Raw genomic sequence first — 10,510 nt, 5'->3', positions numbered from 1 at the left:
TAACCTGTTGGCAACCCGCGGACGTCCGGATCAGGGGCCGTCCATTCCATCCCCCAGCACCTCCGACCCTACTCCTATGGAGCTCGGAGGTGCTGCACTTAGGGAGACCGGAAGGAGGGCCATCTCCTGCACCAACTGTGGCCGCGGAGGACTCACTGCTGGTCGGTGCTGGGGAGGGTCTTTCAGGAGTCGTGGTGGTAGCAGAGCACTGGTGGACCGTCTCAGGTGAGTAGGCACCCGACTCACCCAGAGCTCCCTGTTGCGCATATGTGTATTGATATTGTATTTCCAGAGTTTTCCCCTCATTCCCAGCATAAGGCGCTCGTAGATTCAGGCGCAGCTGGGAACTTTATTGATCGTCATTTTTCCCGTAGTTTAGGTATTCCTATTGTTCCTATTGATGTGCTCTTCCCTGTACACGTCTTAGATAGTCGTCCTTTAGGGTCAGGCCTGATTAGGGAGGTCACAGCTCCACTCTGGATGAAAACGCAGGGGGGTCATGAGGAGAAAATTAGTCTCTATCTGATTGATTCTCCTGAGTTTCCAGTGGTGTTGGGGCTTCCCTGGTTAACTTCTCAAGACCCCACGATTTCATGGCAACATAGGGCTCTCAAGAGATGGTCAAGTCAGTGCTTGGGGAGGTGTGTAGGTGTTTCTATAGGGGCAACTACGGTGGAAAGTCCAAACCAGGTCTCCACCATGCACATTCCTCCCGAATATGCCGATTTGTCTCTCACCTTCTGTAAAAAGAAGGCGACTCAATTACCACCCCATCGACAGGGGGATTGTGCGATAAATCTCCAGGTAGGCGCTGCACTTCCCCGGAGTCACGTGTATCCCCTGTCACAGGAAGAGACGGCGGCTATGGAGACATATGTCTCCGAATCCCTGGGGCAGGGATACATTCGGCCATCCACATTCGGCCATCCATTCGGCCATCCACATTCGGCCATCCACTTATTTTTTGTGAAGAAGAAGGATGGAGGTTTACACTCGTGCATTGACTACCGGGGGCTCAATCAGATCACTATCAAGTACAGTTATCCACTACCGCTCATTACTAGTATGACGGAGTCATTGCACGGGGCGCGCTTCTTCACAAAATTGGAGCGCGTACAACCTGGTGCGTATCCGGGAGGGAGATGAGTGGAAGACAGCATTCAGTACCACCTCTGGGCACTATGAGTACCTCGTCATGCCATACGGGTTGATGAATGCTCCATCAGTCTTCCAATCCTTTGTTGATGAGATTTTCATGGACCTGCACGGACAGGGGGTAGTGGTGTATATTGATGACATTCTCATATACTCCGCTACACGGGCCGAGCATGTGTCCCTGGTGCGTCAAGTGCTTGGTCGACTGTTGGAGCATGACCTATATGTGAAGGCGGAGAAATGTCTGTTCTTCCAAGAGTCCATCTCCTTCCTAGGGCACCGCCTGTCCGCGTCAGGGGTGGAGATGGAGATTGACCGCATTTCGGCCGCGCGTAATTGGCCGACTCCAACCAGGGTGAAGGAGGTGCAGCGATTTTTGGGTTTTGCCAACTACTACCGGAGGTTTATTCAGGGATTTGGTCAGGTAGCGGCTCCCATTACCTCCTTGCTGAAGGGGGGACCGGTGCGACTGCAGTGGTCAGCTGTGGCGGACAGGGCGTTTGGTCATCTGAAGGACCTGTTTACCTCGGCTCCAGTGCTGGCTCATCCGGATCCCTCCTTAGCATTCCAGGTTGAGGTGGACGCGTCTGAGGCTGGGATAGGAGCTGTACTGTCTCAGCGCTCGGGTACACCACCAAAGCTCCGCCCCTGTGCTTTCTGTTCTAAGAAGCTCAGTCCGGCGGAGCGCAACTATGATGTGGGGGACCGGGAGCTGTTAGCTGTGGTTAAGACTCTTAAAGTGTGGAGGCATTGGCTTGAGGGGGCTAAACACCCTTTCCTCATTTTGACTGACCATCGCAATCTGGAGTACATCCGGGCGGTGAGGAGATTGAACCCTCGCCAGGCAAGGTGGGCCATGTTCTTCACTCGTTTTGTGTTTACTCTTACTTACAGACCAGGTTCCCAGAACGCTAAGGCAGACGAGTGGTCCATTGAGCCCAATCCCATACTTCCGGCGTCGTGGTCTGGTGGCACTGGTGGTGTGGGAGGTTGACGCGGACATCGAGCGGGCGTTACGTACCGAGCCCACTCCCCCCCAGTGTCCAGAGGGTCGTATGTACGTGCCGCTCGAGGTTCGCGATCGATTGATCTATTGGGCTCACACGTCACCCTCCTCTGGTCATCCTGGCATCGGTCGGACAGTGCACTGTCTTAGTGGGAAGTACTGGTGGCCCACTTTAGCCAAGGACGTGAGGGTTTACGTTTCCTCCTGGTCGGTGTGCGCCCAGTGTAAGGCACCTAGACACCTGCCCAGAGGGAAATTACAACCCCTACCCGTTCCACAATGGCCGTGGTCCCATCTATTGGTGGATTTTGTTACGGACCTTCCCCCCTCACAAGGGAACACCACGATCCTGTTCGTTGTGGATCGGTTTTCTAAGTCCTGCCGTCTCATTCCTATGCCAGGTCTCCCTACGGCCCTACAAACTGCTGAGGCCCTATTTACACACGTCTTCCGGCACTACAGGGTGCCTGAGGATATTGTATCAGATCGGGGTCCCCAGTTCACCTCAAGGGTCTGGAGGGCATTCATGGAACGTCTGGGGGTCTCGATCAGCCTGACCTCAGGTTTTCACCCCGAGAGTAATGGGCAGGTGGAGAGAGTTAACCAGGATGTGGTTAGGTTTCTGCGGTCCTATTGCCAGGTCCGGTCGGGGGAGTGGTCGGGTTTTATCCCCTGGGCAGAGATGGCCCAAAATTCACTCCGCCACTCATCCACTAACCTTTCTCCCTTTCAGTGTGTGTTAGGTTATCAGCCGGTCCTGGCACCTTGGCATCAGAGCCAGATCGAGTGGTTTCGGCGCTCGGAAGAGACCTGGAATGCTGCCCATGTACGCCTGCAGCGGGCCATCAGGCGACAAAAGGCGAGCGCCACCGCCACTGCAGTGAGGCCCCGGTGTATGCACCGGGGGACCGGGTCTGGCTCTCGACCCGAAACCTGCCCCTTCGCCTGCCCTGCCGGAAGCTGGGTCGGCGGTTTGTGGGGCCATTTAAAGTCCTGAGGAGATTGGACAAGGTTTGTTATAGGTTACAGCTTCCTTTGAATTACCGTATTAACCCCTCGTTCCATGTGTCTCTCCTCAGGCCGGTGGTAGCTGGTCCACTCCGGGAGTATGAGGTACGGGAGGTTCCTCCACCCCCACTGGATATCGAGGGGGCACCGGCGTACGTGGTCCGTTCAATCCTGGATTCAAGGGTTTTTCTTTATTTTTACTATTTTCTACATTGTAGAATAATAGTGAAGACATCAAAACTATAAAATACCACATTTGGAATCATGTAGTAACCAAAAAACAAATCAAAATATATTTTATATTTGAGATTCTTCAAATATCCACCCTTTGCCTTGACGACAGCTTTCCACACTCTTGGCATTCTCTCAACCTGCATCATGAGGTAGTCACCTGGAATGCATTTCAATTAACAGGTGTGCCTTCTTAAAAGTTAATTTGTGGTATTAATGTGTTTGAGTCAATCAGTTGTGTTGTGACAAGGTAGGGTGGGGGTATACAGAAGATAGCCCTATTTGGTAAAAGACCAAGTCCATATTATGGCAAGAACAGCTAAAATAAGGAAAGAGAAAAGACAGTCCATCATTACTTTAAGACATGAAGGTCAGTCAATACGGAACATTTCGAGAACTTTAAAAGTTTCTTCAAATGCAGTCGCAAAAACCATCAAGCGCTATGATGAAACTGGCTCTCATGAGGACCGCCACAGGAATGGAAGACCCAGAGATACCTCTGCTGCAGAGGATAAGTTCATTAGATACCAGCCTCAGAAATTGCAGCCCAAATAAATGCTTCACAGAGTTCAAGTAACAGACACATCTCAACATCAAAGGCCATCATGGTTGAATTTCTGCAAAGAAACCACTACTAAAGGACACCAATAAGAAGAGACTTGCTTGGGCCAAGAAACACGAGCAATGGACATTAGACCGGTGGAAATTTGTCCTTTGGTCTGGAGTCCAAATTGGAGATTTTTGGTTCCAACCGCCGTGTCTTTGTGAGACGCGGTGTGGGTGAACAGATGTGTATTTCCCACCGGAAATCATGGAGGAGAAGGTGTTTATGTGTGGGGGTGCTTTGTTGGTGACACCGTCTGTGATTTATTTAGAATTCAAGGCATACTTAACCAGCATGGCTACCACATCATTCTGCAGCGATACACCATCCCATCTGGTTTGGGCTTAGTGGGACTATCATTTGTTTTTCAACAGGACAATGACCCAACACACCTCCAGGCTGTGTAAGGGCTATTTTACCAAGAAGGAGAGTGATTGAGTGCTGCATCAGATGACCTGGCCTCCACAATCCCCTGACCTCAACCAAATTGAGATGGTTTGGGATGAGTCGGACCGCAGAGTGAAGGAAAAGCAGCCAACAAGTGCTCAGCATATGTGGGAACTCCTTCAAGATTGTTGGAAAAGCATTCCAGGTGAAGCTGGTTGTGAGAATGCCAAGAGTGTGCAAAGCTGTCATCATGGCAAAGGGTGGCTATTTGAAGAATCTCAAATATAAAATACATTTTGATTTGTTTAACACTTTTTTGTTTACTACATGATTCCATGTGTGTTCTTTCATAGTTTTGATGTCCAATGTGGTATTTCATAGTTTTGATGTCTTCACTATTATTCTACAATGTAGAAAATAGTATAAATAAAGAAAAACCCTTGAGTAGGTGTTCTAAAACCTTTGACCGGTAGTATCTCAAAGAGATTTTATTTGTGGCAATCTGTTCCTAAGTATTCTCAAGGATCAGTAGAGGCATATGTGATGGTATTCTAATGTAATCAAGGTCATCAAGGTTTTAAATTATTATTTTTGTGAAATACTATATCTGTTTGGGCTTGCGGTCAATTTGCAGTGTACCATCTGCTCAAGAAAAAAAAGGTCCCTAGGCTGAATGTAATTGGGGAAACCCTGATATACAGTGTTCCTCTCCGCACAGGCTATACAAACGCCTCACACCGCGTGGCTGCTGCCTCTCTAACCTGGTGGTCCCTGCACGCACCACCTACGTGGAGTTCCAGGTCTCAGGCAGCCTCTGGAACTGCCGTTCTGCTGCCAACAAGGCAGAGTTCATCTCAGCCTATGCTACCCTCCAGTCCCTCGACTTCTTGGCGCTGACGGAAACATGGATTACCACTGAAAACACTGCTACTCCTACTGGTCTCTCCTCGTCTGACCATGTGTTCTCGCATACCCCGAGAGCATCTGGTCAGCGGGGTGGTGGCACAGGAATCCTCATCTCTCCCAAGTGGACATTCTCTATTTTTCCCCTGACCCATCTGTCTATCTCCTCATTTGAATTCCATGCTGTCACAGTCACTAGCCCATTTAAGGTTAACATCCTTGTCATTTATCGCCCTCCAGGTTCCCTTGGAGAGTTCATCAATGAGCTTGACGCCTTGATAAGTTCCTTTCCTGAGGATGGCTCACCCCTCACAGTTCTGGGGACTTCAACCTCCCTACGTCTACCTTTGACTCATTTCTCTCTGCCTCCTTCTTTCCACTCCTCTCCTCTTTTGACCTCACCCTCTCACTGTCCCCCCTACTCACAAGGCAGGCAATACGCTTGACCTCATCTTTACTAGATGCTGTTCTTCTACTAATCTCACTGCAACTCCCCTCCATGTCTCCGACCACTACTTTGTATCCTTTTCTCTCTCGCTCTCCTCCAACACTACTCACTCTGCCCCTCAGATGGTAATGCGCCGTCGCAACCTTCGCTCTCTCTCTCCCGCTACTCTCTCCTCTTCCATCCTATAATCTCTTCCCTCTGCTCAATCCTTCTCCCTCCAATCTCCTGATTCTGCCTCATCAACCCTCCTCTCCTCCCTTTCTGCATCCTTTGACTCTCTATGTCCCCTATCCTCCCGGCCGGCTCGGTCCTCCCCTCCAGCTCCGTGGCTTGATGACTCATTGCGAGCTCACAGATCAGGGCTCCGGGCAGCCGAGCGGAAATGGAGGAAATCTAGACTCCCTGCGGACCTGGCATCTTTTCACTCCCTCCTCTCTACATTTTCTTCATCTGTTTCTGCTGCTAAGGCTCCTTTCTACCACTCTAAATTCCAAGCATCTGCCTCTAACCCTAGGAAGCTCTTTGCCACCTTCTCCTCCCTGCGAGAAGCTGTCTCCGCACCACGTGCTCTCACCACTGGTGTCCCCCAGGGCTCAGTTCTAGGCCCTCTCCTATTCTCGCTATACACCAAGTCACTTTGCTCTGTCATATCCTCACATGGCCTCTCCTATCATTGCTACGCAGACGACACACAACTAATCTTCTCCTTTCCCCCTTCTGATAACCAGGTGGCGAATCGCATCTCTGCATGTCTGGCAGACATATCAGTATGGATGACGGATCACCACCTCAAGCTGAACCTTGGCAAGACGGAGCTGCTCTTCCTCCCGGGGAAGGACTGCCCGTTCCATGATCTCGCCATCACGGTTGACAACTCCGTTGTGTCCTCCTCCCAGAGTATGAAGAGCCTTGGCTGACCCTGGACAACACCCTGTCGTTCTCCGCTAACATCAAGGCGGTGACCCGATCCTGTAGGTTCATGCTCTACAACATTCGGAGAGTACGACCCTGGCTTACACAGGAAGCGGCACAGGTCCTAATCCAGGCACTTGTCATCTCCCGTCTGGATTACTGCAACTCGCTGTTGGCTGGGCTCCCTGCCTGTGCCATTAAACCCCTACAACTCATCCAGAATGCCTCAGCCCATCTGGTGTTCAACCTTCCCAAGTTCTCTCACGTCACCCCACTCCTCCGCACACTCCACTGGCTTCCAGTTGAAGCTCACATCTGCAACAAGACCATGGTGCTTGCCTACGGAGCTGTGAGGGGAACGGCACCTCCGTACCTGATCAGAGCCTGAAGGTACGGAGGTGCCGTTCCCCTCACAGCTCCGTAGGCAAGCACGTCACCCCGCTCCTCCGCACACTCCACTGGCTTCCAGTTGAAGCTCGCATCTGCTACAAGACCATGGTGCTTGCCTACGGAGCTGTGAGGGGAACGGCACCTCCGTACCTTCAGGCTCTGATCAGTCCCTACACCCAAATGAGGGCATTGCGTTCATCCACCTCTGGCCTGCTGGCTCCCCTACCTCTGCGGAAGCACAGTTCCCGCTCAGCCCAGTCAAAACTGTTCGCTGCTCTGGCACCCCAATGGTGGAACAAGCTCCCTCATGACGCCAGGACAGCGGAATCACTCACCACCTTCCGGAGACATTTGAAACCCCACCTCTTTAAGGAATACCTGGGATAGGATAAAGTAATCCTTCTACCCCCCCAAAAAAAAACAAAAACAAAAACAAAAACATTGTAAAGTGGTTATCCCACTGGCTATAAGGTGAATGCACTAATTTATAAGTCGCTCTGGATAAGAGCGTCTGCTAAATGACGTAAATGTAAATATTAGGACAGTCACATGTCCATGCTTTGCTTTTTTCTTTTTGTTCCTTAAATGTTCCATATGTACCAGGATGTGTAACTATGGTTTAAGTATTCGAGGTGTGCCGTCAGCAAGACAAAGCACCAATCCTGTGTCTCACAGCCAGGATCTGGTTGGCATTGCTATTTGGTTGTCATTGTGACTTACAGACTTACAGAAGCACCATTTGTCTGACTCCAGCTGGTGCCAATTGCAGCTCTACTTTATTCCTTTATTCTTTTGTAATTCATTTCCAAAAGCCTGCCTACCGAAAAAATCCTCAAACACGGTGTGATGATCAAAGTGACAATGCAATATCGTCTGTTGTGTTTCATTTTCAGGGTAACTTTAAAACCTCAACATTTCGGCCAAGTTAAAAGAAAAGTTAAGTATGAGAGTATCAAGTTATCTATGGATATTTGTCAAAATCTTATGTGATATGGACTGTAATAAACACTGTTGAGCAGTATGGAGTCGGTGTGCATGTCCATGAAAATACCTTATGATTTGGTGTATATGAAGTCTTTGCTTTATTCTTAGGACATCCCCATGCCAAGATACCAAAATAAAGAAAACACTTGAGTAAATGAGGGATACAAAGTATATTGAAAGCAGATGTTTCCACACACGTGTGGTTCCTGAGTTAATTAAGCAGTTAACATCCCATCATGGTTAGGGTCATGTATAAAAATACCCAGTTGCCCATTATTTTGTCTACCATAGCTAGAAAAAAAGATCTCAGTGACTTTGAAAGAGAGGTCTCAAATGAGCTTAGGGGGTTTAACGGGTGTGTGTGTGTGTCTCAGTGTCTCAGTCACCAGTTTTCAACCCAATCGAACACTTATGGGAGATTCTGGAGCAGTGCCTGAGACAGCGTTTTCCACCACCATCAACAAAACACCAACTTATGCAATTTCTTGTGGAAGAATGGTGTCACATTCCTCCAATAGGGTTCCAGACACTTATAGAAGTTTGCCCCTGACTTGTGCTTCGGCCTCATCAAGCAGCGCTTCCGACTGGACTGGACTGGTAGACAGTACAGTGCTGGTGAAAGGTTATGGCTGGCAACATCACTTGACTCCGTACTTCAGGCCGCTGCCACAGATCAAGCAGTACCAGCACTTCAAGTACAGTGGGGAAAAAGTATTTAGTCAGCCATCAATTGTGCAAGTTCTCTCGCTTAAAAAGATGAGAGAGGCCTGTAATTTTCATCATAGGTACACGTCAACTATGACAGACAAAATGAGAAAAAAATTCCAGAAAATCACATTGTAGGATTTTTTATGAATTTATTTGCAAATTATGGTGGAAAATAAGTATTTGGTCAATAACAAAAGTTTCTCAATACTTTGTTATATACCCTTTGTTGGCAATGACACAGGTCAAACGTTTTCTGTAAGTCTTCACAAGGTTTTCACACACTGTTGCTGGTATTTTGGCCCATTCCTCCATGCAGATCTCCTCTAGAGCAGTGATGTTTTGGGGCTGTCGCTGGGCAACACGGACTTTCAACTCCCCTCCAAAGATTTTCTATGGGGTTGAGATCTGGAGACTGGCTAGGCCACTCCAGGACCTTGAAATGCTTCTTACGAAGCCACTCCTCGTTGCCCGGGCGGTGTGTTTGGGATCATTGTCATGCTGAAAGACCCAGCCACGTTTCATCTTCAATGCCCTTGCTAATGGAAGGAGGTTTTCACTCAAAATCTCCGATACATGGCCCCATTCATTCTTTCCTTTACACGGATCAGTCGTCCTGGTCCCTTTGCAGAAAAACAGCCCCAAAGCATGATGTTTCCACCCCCATGCTTCACAGTGGTATGGTGTTCTTTGGATGCAACTCAGCATTCTTTGTCCTCCAAACACGACTAGTTGAGTTTTTACCAAAAAGTTCTATTTTTGTTTCATCTGACCATATGACATTCTCCCAATCCTCTTCTGGATCATCCAAATGCACTCTAGCAAACTTCAGACGGGCCTGGACATGTACTGGCTTAAGCAGGGGGACACGTCTGGCACTGCAGGATTTGAGTCCCTGGCGCGTAGTGTGTTACTGATGGTAGGCTTTGTTACTTTGGTCCCAGCTCTCTGCAGGTCATTCACTAGGTCCCCCGTGTGGTTCTGGGATTTTTGCTCACCGTTCTTGTGATCATTTTGACCCCACGGGGTGAGATCTTGCGTGGAGCCCCAGATCGAGGGAGATTATCAGTGGTCTTGTATGTCTTCCATTTCCTAATAATTGCTCCCACAGTTGATTTATTCAAACCAAGCTGCTTACCTATTGCAGATTCAGTCTTCCCAGCCTGGTGCAGGTCTACAATTTTGTTTCTGGTGTCCTTTGACAGCTCTTTGGTCTTGGCCATAGTGGAGTTTGGAGTGTGACTGTTTGAGGTTGTGGACAGGTATCTTTTATACTGATAACAAGTTCAAACAGGTGCCATTAATACAGGTAACGAGTGGAGGACAGAGGAGCCTCTTAAAGAAGAAGTTACAGGTCTGTGAGAGCCAGAAATCTTGCTTGTTTGTAGGTGAGCAAATACTTATTTTCCACCATAATTTGCAAATAATTATGTAAAAATGGGGCTATGATTTTTCTTTTAGCTCTATTGTGTTGTTGTTGGATTCTAATTTGTGGTTTATTGCGTTGTGTTTCCTTTATGCTTATTATTACTGTTTATGTTGGCTTGGTTTATTGTTATTCTTGTGTTGTTCTTATTATTATTCTTGCTTGTTTTTATATGTTTTTACTCTTATTTGTTATATTATCTTGTTATTGTGTTATTTTGTTGGTTGGGTGTTGTTGTTGTTGTTTCTTTATGGCACATATTTGTACTTATCTACAAACTACTTATTTTATTATTGTTAAATAACAACTTTCTACTGTTAACATTGTTGGTATTGTGTGTGTTACTCAAAG

This window comes from Coregonus clupeaformis, chromosome 15 (genome assembly GCF_020615455.1).
Source record: "Coregonus clupeaformis isolate EN_2021a chromosome 15, ASM2061545v1, whole genome shotgun sequence".
Classification (NCBI taxonomy): Eukaryota; Metazoa; Chordata; class Actinopteri; order Salmoniformes; family Salmonidae; genus Coregonus; species Coregonus clupeaformis.
This window is presented reverse-complemented; position numbering follows the sequence as displayed.